At 37.1% G+C, this 24,436-nt stretch overlaps 1 long non-coding RNA gene across 4 annotated transcripts in view; it reads left to right on the forward strand.

Annotated features, from left to right (window-relative positions):
* LOC101703710 (uncharacterized) overlaps positions 1–24,436 on the forward strand; it is a 119,599-nt gene that overhangs the window by 91,183 nt on the left and 3,980 nt on the right. The window lies entirely within an intron of this gene.

Genomic DNA, 24,436 nt, shown 5'->3' on the forward strand with positions numbered 1-24,436 from the left:
TGCATTCCAAGGAGGTTATACCAGACTGTCATACCTCCCATGGTTCCAGCATTGTACAGATTTTCTAATTGTTGTAATTAGAAACAGAAAAAGGCAGTATCAATAGGAGCAGAAATAGAAGACAAGAGCTATTGGTGGCTGCGGTAGAAAGCATATATTTTAAGAATTGGACTTTGAGCAATTTTAGACAGATAATAACAGCGTGCAATCAGTATATTAATTTAATACAAGGAAGTGATTAGTTTGGGCTACAGGAGAAGGCAAAGTGAAGAATTATGGGAAGAAGAGAATCACAGAGGCGATGACCTCTCATTCAGGAGCCCTGACTGCTGACTCTGAGTGAGAGGAGCCAGGTCAGCAACATCAGAGCTGCGCTGTAATTCTTCCCATGTGCTGCTTATTATTTCAAAAAGCAGCAGGTGTTAGGTGATGTGTACAGAATGCACTCATACTTTTCATTCAGCTTGCAAACATTTTGCTGTGACTACACATTTTCATGTTAAGCAGTCCATTGGCAATCGCTCTGACTGGGATCCTGGCATGAGAGAGCCAACTGGTGCTGCAAACATTATACCAGAAGACTGCTCCTGGAAACACCATTAAGTGTTCTATCTGTGGTCATTTCAGTTGTGTGTGACTTCTTTAAAATTCTGAGTGTGTGATTTAGTGCCTGTGTCTGTGGTTTTTAATCTGTCTATGTGTGAATGCATATATTTCCTTGCATACTTTCTAAAACTCTTTGAGTTCACGCATTTGTGCTGCCGATGGCTCCTAACTCAGGCCTAGTAGAAGTGTCCTCCCTTCTTAATGATGACTTTTCTTAACTTGAGAACATTCAGCTGGGGTGAAGGGATCTAAGAAATTTGCTACTTTTCAAATTTTCTGGTTTAATCTTGGGTTAGGATCAACATATGTTTCTGGAACTAGGGGCAAACATATGTGTAGAATGTTAGTCCTATTCTCTTTAGGACCAGTGATTGAATGAAAGTATTTTTCCCTTATAGATGGCAGAAATCAAGTTTATAACTCACAAGAGTTTACAGAGCATTAGGTTTATTTCTAGATTAATTATGAACATGAACAGCTGTGGTTACTGTTAAAAATAGGTTGGCCAAAGCTTGAGGTGTAATTAATTGAATGCAAAAATATATTATTTTCCACAACTCTGTCACTTAATGTATCTTACTGGATATCAGTAAAATCATAAGTTTAAGACTTGAAAAATTCCAGTGTTTCCTCATTATGGAAACATTTTCATAATTTTTTCAGGGTTCTATTTATCTTTTGATAAAGTCATCTGGTTAATTGTTATTTCCTATATAAAGATTTTTTCCCCATTAGGTTCAAAAGCTATGACTTTGCTCTTTTGAGGAGGGGATTATTCTTTGAAGTACAGAATGATAAACTATCATATTAACTTTTGCATAAGAAGATACTAAAATATAATTTGAAGCCATCATCTTGAGTATTTGTTTACTTTAATGATGCAGTGGTGAAGACAGGAATTTGGAGGTAAACAATTTTGATTTGGCTGTATTTCACATTCCATGAACTGGAAGAGATTTCTGAAGCCCGGTTTCCAGCTGAAATTTGAAGAATAAAAAGTTTCCCAGCTCTAGTCACTTTGCTTTCTTAGTGTTAATATTATAGATAGGTAAGTTAATTAGATACCTTGTAGGCAGTTAGACAGGACCAGCTCTCCAGGAGCCAACACAGCAAGGAACCAACATGGAGAACAATTGAGGCACTTTCACTGGTTAGCATTATAAAAAGGAAAAGAAGTACTACTTCCCCTAGAGATAGAAAACAGTGATTGATATTCTAAATGGGAAATTCCCTGTATGTGACTTCTCTTCCCATTGGACCCCCATTTAATCAATATTACCTGGGTGACTGTACTTGTAATCTTATTGGTTGGTCATGGTTTTGCCCCACCTCATGCCCACCTTGTAAATTTCCATTGGGTCTTACAGTTTTGTCCCACTTTGTACCCACCTCACCACATGGCTTTGTTGTATAAAACATCTTTGAAAAGTGGGGTGGGCGGGCACCCACTTTCCGGTCCCCCTTTTGTCTCTCTTAGGCAGAAGCTTTCTTTCTCCCAATAAATTTTTCCTACTCTTAACCTTCACTGTTCTTAGAATTCATTCTTCGATTTTAGAGAACATGAAGTTGCGTTTCAGATATCTAGTAGGTTTAGGAGTTACATCTCTTCCCCTATATCATTAATAGGCTTGAGTAATCCATCTTTACTTAACTAACTTTTTAATTATGTGGACTTAACTACAGCTTGTTTTAGGATAATATAGCACCAGCCTCTTCCCGTTTACCCTAACTCAAAATGTACATACGTTATTTTGTCTGTCTTGTAGTGGCCAAATAATACGATTTAAGAACTTTTAAAGTTTTTACACTTCTTTCTTTGCTAACATTTGTGGAATCATTTGGAGACAATTAGCCTCAAACTAATTTGAATTGAGCAATATGAATTGTTGCTTGTATTACTTTTTCTGTTGTTTAAAGACACTATAGTTCCTTAGGCCCTGAAAGTTTCATGGGACCGTAATCTTTCCTTCCTCCAAAGTCTGAGATCTGGTTGCTATGGAAACAAGACATAAATTTCTGTCAGGAATGCTTGAGCACGGTTCAGGAAAAGGCCTCACCCTGACGGTGCTGACCTATCCACCCAGCCTTCCCATACTCCAGGAAAAGGAGAGAGCTCCATACACTTCCTGTATTCCCAAACACACCTCCTATAATCCCTCAGCCCAGCTTTCCTTGCTTGATTTTACTTGAACTCCCTGGCTCACCTTAAATTCAAGGTCTTTCATGTATGATTTTTCTTTTCTGATCTCCACCTTGAGATATAATGGTACTCATTTCTGAATTCCAATAAGTTGTCAGTCAGTTTATGAAGATATTTATTCTACTTGGAGTCAACCTCTATTTTGGGGAAAAACTCTGAGGGTCTTGAGGGTGGGGATTGTCTTTATCATCCCGGTTTCCTCTCCCACCTCACGAAATGCCTTGTACATATCTAATGGGAAGATCCTGAACTTGGAATGTCAGGGTTTACAGAGACCACCTTCAAGTCTGCACGAGTGAGCTGGGATATTGCTGTTACGCCTTTGGCAAGTTATACTTAGCTTTTTTCTTCAGTTGCGTTATTAGACTACATAACCATAAAGTCAGCATAATCTGGTGCTAGTGCATGAAGCTACCTGCATGTATTCTAATGTTAGCTTCCGACTTGGTAATTGGGAGACTAGGGAATTTATTTAAATACCTTATACCTGAGTTTACGCATCTGTAAAATGGGGCTGTTAATAATAGCATCTACCTCATTAGTCTGCTGATGATTATAGGAAATAACATTCATCAGGTGCTTGCAACAGTACTGGGCACAATAGAGTCCTGTGTTTGTTAAAGAAAATTTAAAAAACAGATTATTTCTAGATAAGAGTTACTTTATAAAATATTACAGATTCAAACACATTTTATCTATATCTAACACAACTTCTATATGCTTTAAGAGCCTTGGTTCTCCATCAGGAAGCCATTTTCTTTTAACAGAGGAGTTAATGCTCTCAAAATGGGTGAATATTCTGGCACAGAAGTTCACATGCCCTCACACTCCCTCACATGCATAGCTTTCTTCATATGGTTCTTGCTTCTCATTTATTCACTGACCCATTATTATTCTACAAGCATTTGCTGGGCTCTTATTTGGGAAAACAAAAATGAGTAAGAAGTCCTTTAAGGAGCTTTTCATGGAATGAAAGACGCAGACATGCAGGAGTCATCTAGAAGTAGAGTTTCACAGCTGCTGAGGAGGATATTATAGTGGACAGGGAGCAAGGTCATCATTCTTGCTTACAGTTATGGAAGTCTTACCAGACTTGGGAACTATGAGTAGAGTTGTGAAGAAAGACCACACATTTTGTCTCAGGGAGTAGAGAGGCCTATTTTATTTCCTGGCAGAGATAATAGACTGTACAGGCAAGTTGTGAATAAACAAGGGGTCATTTTGGTTGGAGCCTAGGTTTTGCAACAAAGTTCTTGATGATGGGAAATGAGATGAAAGTGGCAACTGAGCCAACTATGAAGGACTTAATGCTATGCAACACATTACACCAAGTTTGAGATTCATTCTCAAAGCAACCTGAAGGAGATGGCCTCTTTTAAGTGGTTATCAGGGTTGTTTTGGGGGGAGGTGGGAACTCTGGAAGCACTGTGTTCAGGAAACCAGTGTGTATGATGCTGGTCCCCAAGCTACATTCTACAGCTGACCATTTTCAGCCAATCTGTATTTCCTGCTAGCATGCAGGGGCAGAGCAGCTAGTTAAATTAGCTTCTTAATCACCTGGAAGGGGACATCCCTTGACTATTTGATTTTAGAAGATGTTTGCAGAAGGGCAAAGGACATTATCTGAGTCTGATGTGTGTAGTTGGAAGTATTACATTTAATATATTTTAAAAAGAAGAAATGCATACATTTTATATGATGCATTAAAATATGAGATTTTATTTAAAACAATCTTTAAAAACCATTTTTTTGAAGTACAGTTGGCATAAAACCAGCTATCTAATATGTATTTAATGGCATTTATGGGGTGGTTAGGGTCAATTTCAACTTAATTGACTTTGGGATTTGCTTCAGGAATTGGTGGAGCATACTGCTAGGTGTATCAAGGTGGGTCATGGATCTGCGGCCTATGCCTGAGGTCTATGTCTGGTCCTTTGCCCTTTCTACCTCGACACTGTTCCCCTACTTTGCATCCCAGCTGCCATGAACTAAGCAGCTTTGCCCCATCACTCTCATCCACCATGATGTTTCCACTTTGGAGGCTGCCAACCATGTACTGAGCCTCCTGAAACCATGAAATCAAACCTCCCTTCCTTTAACTTGCGGGTGTTGGGTATCGTGCTTCAGGAATGTGAAAGGTTATTAACACTATTTAATATATACAACTTGGTGATTCAGAGATAAGCGTATACTTGTGAAACTATCACCACAAACTATGCCTTAGCTATCAAATTTGAGACCTTAATGCTCAAAGAAAGGAAATTCCATTGTGAAGGCTGGGAAGGCTGATAGGGTACTAGTTTCAGTTCATGTACAGTACAGACCCCTCAGTGTGGAAGCTCAGATGAAATCTCTCTTCTCAATCAACTTTCTTATCTCTACTAGGCCATGCCACTGTGCCATTTATCTGAATGATTCAAATTCTTGGTTTAATCTTCTGCTCCTACTGCCTTAATCTGCCATTGTCCTCTGAGACTACTTCTCCTTTCTTCTGTCTTTCTTCTGAAAACACATTAATTGCACACGTTTTCATTTAAAGAGGATGGTTTTCTTTGAAAACCATTGAAAAATACCATAGTTATTCATTATTTATGAGTCATGACTTCTTTCAACCAAGGAGGCTCTTAAAATTTGCACAACCAGTCAGTTCTTTGAGATAGTTTTTATCTCTATAAAGTGTTTGTATATGATTTAAAGTCATGGATGCTAGAACACACAACAGGGAAGTAGCGACATGGTCATGTGCTGATGATGGTTGCTGAACCACCAGAAGATGTGCTTATGATCCTCAAATTCACCCTCACGCCAACTGGATGGACTGTTTTCAAGTTCTTGGACTACTTACAAAATGGCTCATCTCACATTAATCCTAGGGAGTTTTTTTTTTTTTCCAGATTATGACTGGGACATTAAATGTCTCTCATATAAAGATTAAGGAAGCCAACTCAGGTTGGCTTAACAGAGTGGTGGAAAAGACTCAGCTCAACTTTAGGCCATTTTGTTACTTTCTCTTTGGGAGCATTTTATTTATAGTCATACCTTCCAGTGAAAGTTTGCCTTGTCTGAACATCCACATCACTGCCAAGTGGATGAGAGGCAGATCTTGCTCCCAGCCTTTAGTTTCTATATTTACAACCAAATCTGCCCATAGCTGCCTGTTTCCATTACTTTCATCCTATCTGGCTTTGACAAATGCTTTAAATTAGGATGAAAAAAGGAGATAAGGGTAGGGATAGGAAAAATGCAGTAAGTCCATAAATTCTCAGACTCTGATGAACGTGAGGATGGATATTTTAGTAGACGACAAAATTTCTCAGAACTTCTGGTCAGTGTTCTGAAGAAAAGTTATTTTCCTATGCTTTGAAAAGTCTGCCGTTTCTAAGTAATGCTCAGTTTTTTTAAAAATGTAAATCAATAGATCTCTATATGCAGAAGATTATTTCATGTGAATTTTATTAACTGAACATTTCATCAGCACTTTAAAGAGTTTTGTTTCACTATCAAATTTTCATTTTATTTTTTTAATCCAGTAGTTAGTGCTTCGACAGTAGGAGTTTGTGATCGGGGAGACTGATTTTACATTAACACAGGGACTGTGTGGTGTTAATTTTTTAATTTTTTTGTTGCTAGAGTAATCCTTTAGAGTAATATTGAAGGTCAAGTGACAGCAAAAGAAAAGAATGTTTTCAGTAGTGATTTTTACTGTGGAAGGAAGGACAATCTTCTTGTTATAACCAATTCAGTTGCTACTCTGCTGAGTGTCCCATGGCGTTAAACTAGAAACTTGGCAAATATTGATTCAATACATTTTTATAATTTCATTTCTAATTATTCTCTTCCGTTAGTTAAAAGAAAATATACATCCATGTACAGATATATGCACACAGACACAATACACACTGCCTTTACCATTAAAGTTCAAGTAAAAAATGACATATAGATGAAAACATTGCTGTCTTGTGGCCAAATGACCGTCCCAAAACAACAGTTTCCGGGAGCCACTAGGTAGAAAAGCAGAGCCAGATACAGATGTTCTCTCAATTGTGGTCTCTTTCCTGGTGACCAGATGTGAACTTACAATCTTTTTTTTTAATATATATTCTGTATTGATATCATGCCACAACTTGCATTGTGAATGGTTAAAAAAAAATCTCCTACTAAGCCTACCAAGCTAATGTGTGACCTCTCTGGGATCAGGGCACTGCTGCCCACTGTGTCACTGACCTGAAACTTCAGCCTTGACTTCAGCTCTTCCAACTTCTTCTGCAGGGCTTAACTCCTGTGAAGTCTCTCCTGCCAGCGTTAAGCCTTCATTCATATCTCCCACCTGAATGACTGTGATAAGCTCTGGACAGGTGTAGGTTCCTGTGTTAGGCAGTATTCCATCACTATAACAACATACTGGAGATGATTAATAAAGAGAAAAGGTTTACCTTGGCTCACCGTTTTAGAAGTTCCAGTCTATGATTGGCTGGACCCATTGCTTTTAGGCCCCTGGTGGAGGTATCCGATGGCAATGATGGACTGTATGTAGGAGCCAACTGCTGACCTCATAGCCAGGAAGCAAAAGAGTGAGAGAGAAAGGGCTCAGGTCCCACAGTGCCTTCAAAGCAACACCTCCAATGACCTAAGCATCTTCCAGAACGTCTCACCTTCTAAAGGTCTACAACACCTCCCAGTAGTGCCTCCTTGAGGGTCAAGCCTTTAAACATGGGCTTTTGAGGGGACATTTAACATCTAAGCTAGAGCAGCATCTTAATTTTACTTCTCTTATTGTTTCAAACAATACTCCAGTCATCCTCTAAAAACAGCATGGAGATGAGTCTCCACAAAGCCCTCCCACATTTCTGCATCTCTGGAAGAATAAAGTAAACTTTCTCTGTCATTCCAGGAACTCCTAGAAGTGATTTCAAAACATCTTTGGCATATTTTAAAAGATGTTCCTGGGAAGCTAGCCCCAAGCTAGTCTGTTCTCAATCTTTTCCAAAGAATTCCATAGCTCCGAGTCTTTCCTTTCATGGTTGGACCGTTGTCTTCATCATTAAACCTTATCTCAAGTGCTTTGTAACACCGTACTTGGTACTTCAATTAGAACTAGTGCTAAAAAGGACTATGGATATAAGCTATCTTTTCATAAGAGGAAAAGGGTTTCAAATCCCATTTTACTTTGTCTTTTTTACTAAGAAGAATGATCATCATGCTGGAAAGAATAGCATAGAGCAGTTATGAGAGAAATGATGAAAAAGGTAATTGAGATAATTTGAATCATTCTCATGAGACAATATTCTCACCCAGATAAAGCACCTTTGCCATGATCAAAGCACCTGTTGTTCAATCTCTATGGTGTATAATACTGACAAGATGATTTCTTAGCTTTTTAACTGACACATGATGATTGTATATATTTAAAGTTGCACATGTGATGTTTCTGTACACGTATACATTGTGTTGTAATGAAAGCAGGGTCATTAATATAACCATCATCTTAAATATTTCTTTTCTTTGCAGTGGTAACACTCAAAATAATTTTGAGAATAATAATTTCTTCCAATTATTATGATTTTAATAAACTGTAATGAGCTAATATGACAGTAAAAATTCAGAGCACAAGGAATTTTTAATCTGAGCTAGAGAAGTTCGAAGGGACATATAAAATAAACAAATGACATTACATTGTCACAGACCACTTCTAGTAACAAGTTGGATACTATTGGTTGGAGAATAAGCTAGGAAGAAATTTAACAAGGCAACTTGGAGTTCAATGGAAATATGAATACTTTTGGACTCTGCAGTTATACTGTGGAATTAATTCAAGGAAGTGATTTCATTTGTGTGAAAGAATTATAGTCAAGAATGTGGATAGGGCTTTAGTTTATAATAATTGAAGCTAGGAAATAAGTCTAACCAAAGGGGAATAACTAAATGAAACATGGTGTACATACTCTACTTGTGTTATTTTAATTGAACTGATGCTGGCATTAAAAAGAAGGAAGTTGCTCTATATTTGCAGTCCTAAAAAGATTGTCAAGATAGGTTATTATTCCACAAGGCAATATTTTATGCTACTATTTACATATTCAAAACATATCATGAAAATATTTGCATGTATAGTTAAAGCTAAACTAAATTGCATATGGCAGGAAACCTGAACAAGATGGAATTTATAGCTTTGTCATACAAGGCCCAGCTGTGAATCCAAGGCTGGGCTGGTGAGAGCTTTAAGTGTCACAGTCTCAGGATCCTGTTTTCTGGCTGCGTCTTCTCTGGCAATTTTAACCGTGGTGACATTTTTGTTCCAGGTGACATAATAAGGAATTGGGTGGTGTTCAAAGGTAATGAGGGGGTTGATTACATGATGCATTGAAATTTAAAGGTTGCCATTGTACAAAAAAAAAGCAAAACTTGGTCATGATGGAAGTTGCAAGATGAAGACAAGCTAAGAGATCCATTTGCTACATGTGAAGTGTTCTCGAACAGGAGATGGATCACAGAATTTTCAAAGTAATAGGTAAAGAAAGGCTGCTAAAGAGTCAAAAACTAAAAATATAAAGGTAGAAAGGATATGAGATTATCTGTTTTGAGTTAGTAATTTTAGAGTCTTAAAAAGTTAATAAGAGAAAAAGAGAGAAATTAATCTTCTAGAACTTCTGAAAGATGTTACTTTTATGCCAAAATTATGCATGTAGCTGAAATTGTTTATTTGCTAATTTTTTGATTGTTTCATGTATACACATATATACTATATCTAATATGTTCACCAAAAATGAAATTAATTAGGATTAGTTACATCTGAATACATAATAATGAAAAAAATTATTATTAATTGTGATGGCTTCACAGTGACTCAAGAAAAATATACTTGGGACAAAGTTCCCTATTTTATATATAGTGCTATATTTCAAATAGTCATGTTGGTAATTACAGTTTTCTCCAGAAAATTCCCATTAGATTTGTTAGGTCATCGTGATTCTTACTTGGATTTGTAGCTGAATAACACATATCAGAATTATGCATATTGTATCATAATTATTTATCAATTGGTTTAGCCACTTTCCCGTGGTTCAATTGTGCTTAAATCACTGAAATTTTATAAATTCAAAATATTTGCTACATTTTCAATGTAGGTGTGTAGTTTGTTAATATTATATATTTTATAAATCACCCCCATACATTTGTAATACAGATTGAACATCATATATATGGAAATCTGAAATGTAAAATGTTACCAAATCATAAATTTTTGAACAACACCATGATGGCATAAATAGAAAATTTTGTATCATGAGAATTTATTGCGTTCACGAAATTATTAAAAAGAGTCTATAAAATTACCTTCATGTATGTATATAATATATATATGAAATATAAATGAAGTTCAATTTTAGATTTGGTTTCTATCTCCAACAATATATGCACAATATATGCACAGAAATACCTAAAATCTGGAAAATTTGGAAATCTAAAAACACTTCTCATAAGAAATGTTTTGGATCAGAGATATCCAGCAAGGGCTAGTATGTAAGTCACAAAGATATAATTACATATAATTGATGTTATCATGATATAAATATGATATACTTTACTATAGTGGATGGGGAGGATTCTCTGTCAGCCTTTTCATCCTAATGGGATTCTGTAGCCTTCCCGCAGGACATTTCACACTGTGACCCTCTTACATAAGGGCTGACTGAGGATATGAGATTTACTTTGTATTATGAATACTGGCCAATCTTTTTTTCTTACTTTAACTCTCTGTGTGAGATAAAAATAAATAGACTTAGATAGTCCAACTTAGTCCACCTCTAGAATCCGTGAACCTATTGATGGAAGAGTTTTTCCAATTGCCGTCTTCAACTTACAGTGAGCCACTGTGTTAGTCAGGGTTCAACATCACCAGTATCTTGAGGGAATTCCTATGAGGAAATGTGCATAGGCTGTCAGGAAAGGAAGATGCAGACAAGCAGGCTGGAACCCCAGGTGCATGAGCTAAAGCTTGTTAATAGGCAGACAGGAAGAAAGAGCCAGGAAAAAGGGGTAGCAATTGCAGATCTAAGCTTCCTATAGGACCCTCTGATCTCCAAGTAGCCATCTTTTGAAAGACTTCCAACTGGTTAAACCAGGACCATCGCAAACATTTTCATTTTGATGAATTTAAAGTCATCTGATTAGGGACTTTAAGCACATTTGCCAATCCATTTGCAGCAGCTCTGGATTAGCGTTTGGTTGAGGACATGGGAGACAGTATGTGTGTTAAAATGCTGCTGTTTCTTCCTTGTCTTCCAACTCTTGTGTGAGAACATGGCAGCTCATCTCAACCAGAACATTCTGGAAAGGAAATTATGGGAACTATGGTTTGTCCTAGCCAAGTTAACACAATGGAACTTTATCACACTATATTACTTCTATCAAGCAGATATTTACCAGGACAAAGAGATGCATCCTTGGATCTATGAGACTATTTGCTAACTGTGAGGTCATGCAGACTTTTGACATGCAATTCCCATCTAGTTAGCTAGTTTTCCAATTTGAATCTTTTATGCCAAAAAAGGTTTTAAAAATTCTGCATGTACTTACTATTTCTTATTTACTTATCTTTAGATTATTTTACTTATTGCTATATTAATATATGTATGGTACACCATAGTTTATTATATGGATTATAAGTTTGTAAGTGATAGAAACTTTAAATTAAACTACATCAGTTTTCAGACACCTCCTTTAGTGAGAATATGGCCTTTTCACACCAAAACACACTAAAGTATGATGTAAGTAGTTTATACTTCAAAACTCATATTACAAGCAAAGGCACACTGACCTGTACCTCACTGCAACGGGCACTAATCATATAATAACATGTGGAGTGCATCTGAAATATGCCTTGTTTTCAGAACCAGCTAATAAGTTTCCTTCATGTGTGTAACCAGATGAGGAAGGCAAAGTGGTCACATCACCTCTGATTATCCAGTCAGTTGTACATGTGCACTGTTTATGGGTTTTAAATGCTATATTTGGCTTTTGTTTTTCTGTAAATTTCTTTGTGCTACAGCTTTAAGTGCAATTTGAATGCAAGGTGGAACAATGAGCTCCTGTCCTCAAACTGAACACTGTGATGAACAGAGTGGTGGGAAAGGAAGATTGCACCTTCTAAAGCATTTATTCCTCATTTCTCTTCTCCATCAGCTGCCACCCACCACTTCCTTTGGGGATTGTAGTAGACTTTTATGTTACTATTTGTCCAGTACCCTGTGTTGTTTCTCATATTTTTATCTATGTCTTCAATTTTTTCTTCTAATTTACCCTTCTTGCTACTCAAAAAATACAGTGAATGTTGAAATTAAAAAAAAAGTAATAGTAAAAGGCCCAACACCATTAATCACCCTCAAAATGCTCTCCCTAGCTTTGAACACACGCATCCCATCATTCTTGCCACTTCCTTAAGCATTTCCAGAAGTTCATTTTCATAAGTGTCTTTAGCTGCGCTGTTGTGGCTGCCTCAGTGTCCTGAATCGATGCAAAACATTTATCTTTCACAGTCATTTTGACTTTGGGGAAGATCTGGAAGTCTCATGGGGCCACATCTGGTGAATAAAGTATACGAGGACACATTGTAATGCTCTTAGGAGCCTGCCTTATGGTTGGAGGCACTTGGTAGCAGCAGTCACCATATTTTTTATCACACCTTGTACAAACACTCAGGAAAGGGGACTTCCAGAACTGCTTCAGAAAGTGGCAGAATGATGGGATAAGAGTACTGGAGATGAGGAGAAATATTTTGAGAGGGATTAATGGTAATGTGTCTTTTAATGTAATAAATTTTTATAATTTAAACATTCACTTTGTATTTTAACCACACTTTGTGCATAAACGTTTTCATTATTCAGGTGTATATTTCTACATATGACATTGTTTGAGGGTTGTATACTGGATGGAGTATATCATGTTGTTTTACTTGATGGTGGGGTTTTTTCAGGAGAAAAATAAAGTTGGTTAGGATATTCAATAGTTCTATTTCCTGGATCAAATTAATCATTTTCCCCTGCTTTAATTGCTTCATATGTTAAAAGAAGAATAATGCCTTATAAAATTGTGGCAATGAGACCATACACATAAAGTGTGGGCAGTGTTTGGTGCACAGTAATGCTGCAACAAATATTAGTTAATAATAACTCATTTAGCTGGTACATATCCATGGAGAAAAGAACACGATAAATTTATAACCCAGAATGATAAAATATTTTCTTATTTAGAATCTTGAAAAGAAGTGAATGTTTCCATTTTCACGGTGGCTATTTTCTTTCATGGAGGGATATGGTAAGGTCATAATCACGTTGGCATATATTTTTGGCTCTGGCATATATAAATTTGAAAATCATAAGAAAACCAGATTGTTGGTATAAATTTTTTTTTTTTTTTAGTACCGGAGATTAAACTCAGGACCTTGTGCTTGTGAGGCAGGCAGTGGAACCACTGAGCTAAATCCCCGGCCCTGTTGGATAAAATCTTACAGAATATGCAGAGCACAGTCTTTATTTTATGGACTGGGAAATAGAGACTCAAGGCTCAATGATTGACCTAAATGCACAGAGATAGCTGGGATCAGAACATGGATAAAAATATAAATCTTTCACTTGCTTAGCTTTAACTCTAAAAACTGTTTATCACAGTATGAAGGGGAAAGGTAAGGAAATTAGTGCTTTTCAACATTTTAAATTAAAAAATATAAACTTGAGCTTTTACCGGAGATGATGTTTCTCAATGCATTTTGAAAGACATTTGTTTATGTGTTTCTTCTCTTGTAGAACAATGATCTGTCTCATTTGAAGTGATAAACTAGTCAGGCCCTTGTTGTTTTCACACAACTTTTAGTTTCTGTTCTCTCTATCCTTTGTTTTATGTTGCCTGCCTCTCTCAGCATAACATTAAGAAAAGATAGCAGTTCTAATTTTAACGAGGGAACAGTCATGGATCAGTATACTGAACTAGAAACCTAGGTGTTCAGGAAGACAACTTTTAATTAAATGGAAAAACAAACACCTTTGAATGTAAAGATGTCTGAATTTTCTGTCTCATTGATTTAAGTTTAAGAACTTTGATGAGCTGAAGATAGAACATGCATAGTTCATTGGTTTTGAGTTGAACTATTTTTATTTGGTGTCTGAAGTAATTTCTTTTTCACTTAAGTTGTTTTATCTCTGGAAAAATCGATACAAGAAAGAAAGCAGTTGGCTAGGATGCGTCATTTAAACTAATCTGTAAGTTAACACCTGTGTCTCTCAGGGTGCTTGTTGCAAATAAGGATTTCCACTCTAGCCAGTTAAAGCAGACAGGGATTTATTACGGGTTCTAAGGCTGCTTTTGTAATTTCTAGGAGTGTCAGATTAACAAGGTTGTATGCCATAGCACCATGTTGTACTCTTCCAGTGCAGTTCTGCCCCTGCTCCTGTGCCTACTTCCTGGCGCCATGAAACCGAGAACTGACTCAGGAAATCTGAGACATCCTCACCACAAGAGAGTGAAGAAGAGCCTGAAGGTTGTGATGCTGACTTTTGTCTCCCAAGGCTCAGGGGCTGTTTCTGCTTCATACACGGAAATTAGTTCCCGTCCAGAATCCTAGCTTCAGGGGAGACTGGGAAATGCCCTCTGACCTTCCCTTGGGTCTGATCTTTAGGGAGGTAAGCTACAGAGAGCTTAGAATGGGGTTGACATCAGCATGAGCATTGTCTTCTGTTAGACAATATTATTTATGGTACGAAGGCACGGGAGGATTTCACTAGTTTGATAATACTACCTTGTAGAGGAAAGGAATACAATGGAAACAAGAAAATCTACTTTGTGTAAACTGTATTTTGCATGGGAATAGGAGAAAAAACTTGCTAAATTTAATAATATATTGTGCCTTGTAGTCAACCTGTTCTATTTTAGTACTAGAAGGATTATTAAGACAGAGCTTACAAAACAGACAGTCCTTACTATATATAGTTCTAATAAGCACAAATTTCGTTTAGCACAGACTAGTTAAATAACACTCAAAATATAATTCAAATTTCAGTTACCATGCTATAGTAACTGTACCTAACTGTATAAAGTATAAACTTCACTCTTAGCTCTTTAGTTCCCAAATCACAGTGTAAATAACAGATGTGCATTGTGATCAATAACAAGTCCCATCATTTCTTTTAAAATCTGTGATTGGTCACTGTACATCAGTTACTCAATTTACACACAAAGGTATAGATAGGGTAGTGTTACATTCCTGTTTTTAGTACTAAATCCATGTGACATTTCATAAAACTGGACAATAATAGAGGAAATTAGCCAACAAAGATGAAAGTCTAGCAGGGAACAAAAAACTGATAAGGCTGGTGTGAAATTTGCATTGAAAGTGAATGGAAATTCTATAAGGAATGGTTGACCATAGAAACGTAGCCATGGACACGATTTCTCCACTGGGTGCACTTAGTGACAGAAGTTCCTGACATAATTGAGGGTAATGGCTGTGACAAAAGATAAATATGTCAAGAGGAAGTGATGTTGGTAAAAACTTCACATTAGAGGACCTCAGAGAGATAGTTTGTGATATTGAAAGCATAAAAGATAAACTACCGAAAGCCTTGTAAAGGGTATGACAATTTGTCAAGGTGTAAAAAAAAAATATATTCACTCCATAGTGAAAATTATTAAATCAGAAGAAGACAAGAGATGTTCAAAGTACTCTTGGCAAAGTGTTTTGGAGATAAATCTTAAGTAATTTTTCTTTTTGTTAAAATTGTATATCCTTGGTTGTACAAAGTGATGTTTTGTTGTAGGTATTCAAATAATTACTGCAATTAAATTGACCTACCAATCAAGTCACATAGCTACCTTTTCTTTCATGGTAAAAACACCTAAAATCTACTCTCTAGGAAGATTTCCATTGTACAGTATTACCAAGTCTCACCCTTGCACTGTACATTAAATCTCTAGATTTATCCTTCTCACATAACTACAATGTTGTACCCTTTGACCTATGTCTCTCTGTCCCTCCCAATCATAGATCTGTCTTCTGTTTCTATATATTTAACTTCTCTTTTATTTTCTGGAATCCACACAGAAGTATTTTTCTTCTTATGTCTGGTTTATTTGTCACTTAGTGTAATATTCTCCATTTTTATCCATGTTGGGACTAATGGCACGATCTTCTTTGTAAAAGCGGAGTAACATTTACACACACACACTCACACACACCACGCTTTTGTTATCCATTCATCCATTAATGGTTATGTAGTTTGTCTCTGTATTTTGGCTGTTGTGGGTGGTCATGCAGTGAACGTGAGAACCCAGGCATCTTTCTAGGGTGCTGAATTAACTTCCTTGGAGTACATTCTGAAAACAGGAATTGCTGCATCAAGTTGGCATATTTGTTTTGTTTGTTTAGTTTTGATTTTTGGTGGTGCTGAAGGTTGAGCCCAGGGCCTTCATGCTGAGCTGCATCTCCATCCTTTTAAAAGTTTTGCATTTTGAGGCAAGTTCTCACTAAGTTCCTAAGACGTCCAGGCTGGCTGTAACTTGCTACTCTCCTGCCTTAGCCTACCAGACTGCTGGGATTACAGATGTGAACCACTGTGCCCGGTTCCCTAGGTTTTTATTTCCATATATATTTATAAGGAACACTAAGAAAGACTTTAGTATTTTGACAAAAAATTTCAGTCATCATGAAATAATCATGATTTTCCCATAGATTATTAAGCTCACTTTTCACGTTTTCAGTTTGCATGTTCACTTATATTATGCAGATAGAAGACAGTCTTACTTACAACGAGGGAAGGAAATATCTCATATTTTTGTCTTAAGAGACTGTACTGTAACAACTATCTTAGCGGTCATAGAATCTCTGCTTTCACATAGAACATTCTGATGTAAATTAGGACAATGGACCCCTTCAAGAAAACACATTATTTTCATCTGTTAGAGAACTGTAGTCCTCTATGAAGGCTTGGATGGAAATGATGTGTCCATAGAGACGGTGCTGTAGTGCACTGTGTGGCCTGTAACGTGTATGGTGGGCCTGGCTGGGTCACTGAGAGTTGGCCCTGCTTACAAAGATAACTGCACAATGACTGGAGCACAGGACTGGAAGCGGAAGATCACCATTAGTGGAGCAAGCAGGACAAGCTTCAAAATGAACAAGCATGTTTGTAATATCTTGAAGATTAATAACTAGGGCTTCCTGAGAGGCAAGTGAGGCACAGTCAGGCAATGCTGGGGTAGATTCTTTTTCTTCATTCTACCTTTTGATGTTTTGCCTATCAGGAAGTTTTTACATTAACCTTGATTTAAAATATATTTAGTATTTACCAAAATGAGTTGAACACCTATGTCCATCCAAAGACTTGCAGGATAGATACTTACAGCAGCTTTATTCATAATTGTCCAAACCTGGAAACATGTATGTGCTTGGATCAAGAAGTGGTGGGAAAATCCAGACCATGGTCTTCAGTGCTACAGACAGATGAACTATCAAACCACAGAGACTCGGGGGAAACATAAATGTGTATCGCTAAGTGAAGGAAGCCAACTTGGAAGTAAAAACTCCATATTGTGTAATCGCAATTATGTGACATCCTGGAAAAGACGAAGGTATGGAGACAATAAAACCATCTGTGGTTGTCAGGGGCTTCTGGTCAGGAAGGGTGTCTAGCTGGAGCTTAGAGGAGTTTTAGTGCAGTGAGACTCTTCTACATGACACTGTCACAGTGGATCTACATCTGTATACACGTGTGCACACCCACAGAATGTCTGACCCTGAGCCCTAATGAAAACACTGGCCTGTGGGTGCACAGGGTGCAGGTTTATCCACCATAACAAAGTGCCACTCCGTTGGGGGACGTTGGTAATGCGGGAGGCTGCTCTCACGTGGTGAGAATTCTCTCAAATCTCCTTCCTTTTTGCAGAGAACTTAAACTGCTCTAAAAATACAGTCTATTAAAATACTGCATTATAATGTTCTTAATTTTAGTTCCTGACTTTTTGGGTACTGTATTGTGAATTTTGTCACCAAGCTGGCCACTCATGTCATAAAATTCGCTGCTGTGGAATTGCACAAGGCAACTTTATATTTATGATGCCAATTTGCTATAAAAAGCAAGCAAGATACTTGGTAAAGACTTAGGTACTGGGGGAGAGAAAATACTGATTATTTTTCTAATGTATTTTGTTGCCAATGAATTTAAAGTAACAAGAAGGGATCAGGTTCAGTTTTTGCTACCAATGGGATGGAACGGTGCGTTAATATCGGAATATCTGTCAGAGTGTGGGCATTTCCCTGTGTTTTCCTCCCTCTCTCCCTCCTTCTCTTCCCCACCTCCTCATTTACTGGGGATTAAACTCAGGGCCTTGCATATGCTGGGCAAATTCTCTATCACTGAGCTACACCCCAGCCCCTTGACTGTGATTGTAGAACCAGCTAAATGATGTTTTGTGTGGGTTTAGAAATTCAAATATAGCTTGATACATAGTAAGGATCGTTGGAGTTAGCAAACAAAAATGCCTAATGAAATATGAATTTTAAGCAAGCTACAAATAATAATTTAGTGCAAGCATGAAATAAACTTATACTTAAAAAGTCATCATTATCTAAAATTCAAATTTAATTGAGTGTCCTGCATTTTATCTGACAACCCCGCAGCTTGTACAATTGTAATGATTTACAGAAGATTAATTTCCATCTTCTTGTTGTTATTGTTACAATGTAGCGACCGCAACATGTTATGACACACGTTAATGCCTCAATTGTGAAATGACTTTTCTAATAGCTAATTTATATGTTGACTTTTGTGCTTTTGAACAAAACAGCTTCTTCATTTTATTTTATTGGTACATTTTAGTTATACAATATAATGACATTCATCATTGGAAATTTGCACCTTTATGTAATCTCCCTTGGTTCTTATTTTTCTCCCTTGGTTCTTATTTTTCACCCTTGCCCAGCCCTCCCTTCAACCCCTCCATTCCTCCCTGTTTACAAAGACTTTGTTTCAATTTTTCCATTTTCTCATAGTAATTCCATTCCCTTCTTTCCTTCCCCCATCCCTCCCACTTCCCCCTCCCCTTTGCCCCTTTTCTTCCTATTTCCTATTATCTATTATACCTTTTAGTCCTTATTTACACTTTCAGTTTATCACACTAGAGAAACTATTCGGTATTTACACATGTGTGTCCTGTTTATTTCACTTAAGAGGAGCACCTCAATGTGGATCCACATAGCTATAAATGTATCTAATTTCTCAATTTTGATGGCTGAGTAGTACTCCATTTTATAAAAAAACCACATTTTCTTGATCCGGTCTCCAGTTGATGGGCATTTGGGCTGTTTCCAAGTTTTAGCTACTACAAACTGTGCTGCTATGAACATGGGTGCACATATATCACTGCCATGTATTTGGAAGTGAATGCAGATTATCTATCTATCCTTCATACATATGTCATGTTTAATATCTATAGTGCAATTAATTGGATGGCTAATCCAATATTCAAATAGTAGCAGAGTTAGGAAAACTGCCCTTTGTTAACCACGGCGATTTACATTTTCTGCTTACATGAGGGAAATTTGATTTTGTTATATTTTTCACCTTTCCTTTAGTTTTTGAATTTCATTATGTACTTTTCAATCTTCCTAAAGCCACTTTAATGTGAGGGCCAACACAGCGGTGCATGGTGCATGCGGTGAAGCCTGTCTTGGTGCCTCCCTCCTCTGCGGACCCTGTTGCCCAAGCTATCAGGCTCTTGCCCTGCCTGCTCAGGAGCTCCCAGGATTTCTAAGTCTTTCCACGTGTGTTCTTGCCTCTTAAACACAGAACAATGAAAACAGCCAGGCCTTTGTCCTATTCAACTTCTCTGCTGATTAAACTGGTGAGAAGCCACTCTTCTTCCGTTTCTGATGAGTCCACAGCCTGACTTTGGTATCATTTCAGGCAATGGAGTCACCGGGAAAATTTGGTGGATAGAGAGTTTCTCTAGCAGGGAGAGGAATCACTGCATGAAGCTTAAAGGACCTGTGAAACCAAGGGTTCTGACAACTTTCATGGCATAGTGAGGGTTGGGACTGAGTCTTTGCTTTTAAAGGGTTTTCATGGGCATGGGAAAGAGAAGCATGAACACAGAATTTTACTCCAGTGCAATATTCAATGCTGGTGGCATGCATAGATGATGATGAGGTAGCAGGTAAAGGCGATCTTTCAAGCAAAGCAGTGAAGAAATCTGTGGCTTCACAGAGCAGTGATGAGGCAGAGGTTCACATAGTATTGCTTGGTGTTTCTAGGCTCTTATCTGAACATCATGTACTGGGATGGCGATTTTGATATCAGATTGTTTTGGTTGTCAATTACCAGGAGGATGGAGCGAATTTAATCTCTTCTCCTTCTGAATATGAGCAACTAAAGAAGCTTCTGTCTCCACCAAGGCCCTTCTGCGTAGTTAGGTATGGGAAATTAAGCTCTAGCAAAGAAGAGGTTAGTTGTGAGGGAGATTAGATCTGGCAGGGTACACATGCATTTGGCAGGCTTCCCAGCAGTTGCATGGTTCGGGAGATGAGCGAAATGTCCCATCAAGCTGAACGCTGAGGATATTCCGCCATTCAATTGTCTGCCAGCAGTAAAAGTCAATGAGCTCTGGAGGGAGGTTGGTCCAGATTCCTAAACATCATTACAGGAAGAGCTATTAAATAAAAGTGAATAATTTTTCTCCCCTCCCATGGCATAAATTTTTTTTCTTTTCTTGACCAGGATGCTTGTAATTAAAAACATTTTTTTTTTCCAAAGAGCAGGGCAAAAAATAAGGCGGAGGTAACATAGGGACTTCAAGGCTTATGATCATAAAGTATTTTATGATATTTTCTAAATCTGAAATCCTAGGAAAGTCTGAGGATTGTAATGAAGGCTGTCTTCCCAGTCCTCACAGGAGTAAAATAACTGTTACCTGAATCTGACTCGGGTCCTGGGGCCTCGGCAGGGAATGTTTTCAGCAATAAGTCAGGCTCCCCTGTGGTTGCTGTAGCTTTGGAGCTGCATCTAGAGGAGTGTGGGAAGATACTATTCTTCTGAGTCAGTTCAGCTCATGTTTATTGGTCATTCCTGTCATTTATAGAAAGCAGGATGGTAGATAGTTTCAGAAAAAGGGAAGTGATTCAGTTACTCTTAATTCACATCTCACAGGCCAGCCAGATCTCCCTTGAAAATGACTGCACTGACTATGTTTTTTTTTTGAGTTGCTTTGGCATAAACAGCGGAATGTACCTGCATGCGTGCATGCTTGAATACAGGTGCGCGCACATGCACACCCAGAGAATATACTCTATATTCTGTGATCAATTCACATTTGTAGCAGTCTAATCAGGAATACATACCCCAGAAGTGGTTGTTGAGCATTTGAAAAGGTAATTCCAGTGAATCTCCAGGAGTAGCTGATAAAAACTGACATCTAACTATATCTCTGATCAATCCCCAAATAATTTGTGTTCAAGACATAAGGATTGGTTGGAAGTATTGTGCAATCATGCCCCTCCTTCCTGAACCTTTCCTTCCTTGTATGAATACGGAGTAAGACTCTAGCATGTCTAAAAGCCCTTCTGTCTAGTACTGTAGGCTGGGATTGAGATTAGTTTTATGAACAAATGCATAGGGAGGACTTTGCTGTTTGATTTTCATTAGCCTATTAGTTGAATCCCATTGCTAGATATTGTTTGGCCTGTTTTCAAAAGAACTGATCAGGAAAATGGGATCCACATGCTGCTGAAATAGGTATATGGCTGTACACTGAACTATTTTTGCCTTTTTGTATGCATGGCCAAATTGAGTTGGCCAAATTTCATTCTTTTATTTTAGACTAGCTAATGGTTTTAACGGTGGGAGAGAAACCTCAGGAACTTCATTCACCTCTTTTGATGGCAGCAATGTTTACTGAGAAAATAATCTGATACTCATGAACTGCTTCCCATCAATGCGAGTCCTGTGTCAACAAAGGCTTAAGGATGTTTTTTCCTCAGTAACACCTGAGGGGAAAGACTGCTCATTAGGAGAAAGTGACCAGAGAATATCATAAACTGTATTTCTAATTATTTTTTCTCTATCTTTAGATAGAACTTATAAGAAGTATTTAGTATTTGAAGAATTTTCAAAAGAATTTTTCCTTTTTATGTTTCATCTCCATGACACCTTTTTTTTTTTTTTTTTCCTCAGAGGAATGTCAGAGAAGGGTATTTTGAAAGAAAATACTGTTGCACTGATTAAAGAAACACTTACTAGTTACAAAAGTAAGTTTCTATGGATGAAGCTTGATGCTCAAAGGGAGGTCAAGCAAAGGGTGGGAAAGAAATTTCCCTCAAACGTGTGGAAAAGACATACTCAGTAAGCATCTATTTGGTGATGAAATAAATCAACATTTTGCAGACTTAGGTGAACATATGATCTTCTTACTTGTATGTTTTCTAGGATTAATGCTATAGGAACACTGAAGAACAAATCAAGAAAAGTGAACTTATCAGTTAAATAGTGGAACCATTGTAAACAGAACACAAGAGGATTGTTTGGTTAAAGTATATCTTTTCAGAATGCTGGTCTGTTTGCTTATATTTGATGGGAACCCTGATGAGTTTGCGGAACATAATGTGCCTCACAGTATAGCTGTCCCTTGTGTGAATATATGCTGCTCATGCTCTCATAGAAGTAAAGAAGAGTTGACTTATGCATGCTTTCATTCCTTCCAAATATGAATTTTATCCATGCCCATAACTTCCCCATAACACATCCTCAATTACTTCATTTGGTTGAACCAGGTAATAAAAATGAGATTTGCTTTAACAAATGGCACTGTGACACTCATAAAAATGAAGTAATGGAATCAATCAGTGTGCTTAGGGGAAGGCCACATGCCGAAAGGTACACATTTACATAACATAAAGTACAATGTCAAAGTAGTTCATATAGTAACATGCAAATTTGCAAAAGTAGGTAGGAAGGAGAAAGCAATTCTTTTTGCTGTAATGTACCTCAAGGAGCCTAAGTTCTATATGTCTAGCTTGGGTATGGCCAATAAAAACAACAGTTGGTACTATATAAATTGCTCTGAATAATTTGTATCAAATTGAGACCCAGAGGAGAAAAAATACAGTAGTTCTACAGGAACCAAATTGACAGTATAAAAACTGCAAATTAAATTAATGATGCAAATTAAAATAGTTCCATAACCCTGGGATAGAAGATAGCTAGACTAATCAAATACTAGTCAAATAATAAATCAAATTTAAATAAATGAGTCTGCTTCTATAATTTTCTTCTACCTAAATTGATGTCATATCACCATAGCTTTTTTGATCTTGAAACCTTTATTTTTGTAATGAAACTGTAGGAAATAGAACATATTATACTTTGCTTTTTATATAAAGTATCAGTTTTCTTCACTCCTACTTTCTGCTAATGGAGTGGTAATGGCAAGATCTTTGAAAAGAAATAGTGGCTGAATCATAATTGAATTTTTAAAATCAACAAAGAATGGACACCATTTGAAGGTCAATAGCTCAAGATATAAAGAATAATTTAAAGATTTTTATAGAGCTCTATGAGAAAGTTGTGATACAAACAGATTTTTTTCATTCATTTTAGTTTCCCTTACTGTTTTCTGTGAGTCACCTCCTATCTTTAAAAAACTAAACCCTGAAATAAAATTGTTAATTTAAAAAATAGTACAGTTAAAACATAAGATGAAGTTGCTGCCATAAATACACCACAGCATGTCAGTCAAAGCTCATAATAGATGATTTTTACTTTTATATTTCACTAGTTTCCTCTACTAGCCAAGACAATTAATGCGTTTCTACTGCAACCGAATAAAAGAGGTAATTTATATAACATGATTGTATTTTAGAACTAAAGATTTACAGTTCATGCAGTTGCAGTCTAACTTCTTTATATTTGAGAAAGTGAAGGATGTGTATGATGTATCCATGGTCAATAGGTCATGCTTCTATTGTTACGTTGCTCCCTTTCCTGACATTGTATTAGTTTGGTTTCTTGTACCAAGAATCCTGTAAATCTTTTAAATACTTTGGTCCCTGCTTGTCCCCTAGTCCTCCATCTGTGTGGACATCTGTTCTACATGTTTCATGTTCTTTCTCAGGGATCTCAGTCCTTTTCCATCTGACTAGTACTCTGAGCTGGCCGATCCACCCACTTGCTCAAGGGATGGAGCCCTGGGAGCCACTTGGCTCAGGGGGCAGCAGAAGGTTTGCAGTGGCTGTGATTTCTGCTGGTGCTAATTATGTAGGCTCCACAGCTTATGTACACATGAATATATTTTAATTCTACTATTCAAACATTGAAAGATATTATTTAAAGAATTATCTAAGTGGTATCTAAATTTATGCTAGTTTCAATAAAAAAGAGTCTTTCCATAGTAATGCACAGATAGAAAATTAAACATTAACTTTGAAAGACTGATCAAACATACAATATGAAAAACAAAATGATCTACAAAGGCTTTTAAGAATATTGTGGTTTCATCTATTATGATGTTTTTAATCTTTATCCTCTTAGGAAATGAAAGAAATGGGGTTTTTAGAAGAACAGGAGCATATAGTATGAGATATATTTGATAGTCCTT

Source organism: Heterocephalus glaber, unplaced genomic scaffold (genome assembly GCF_053883595.1).
Source record: "Heterocephalus glaber isolate CG9 unplaced genomic scaffold, H.glaber_assembly_v1.0 deba00001538, whole genome shotgun sequence".
Taxonomy (NCBI): domain Eukaryota; kingdom Metazoa; phylum Chordata; class Mammalia; order Rodentia; family Bathyergidae; genus Heterocephalus; species Heterocephalus glaber.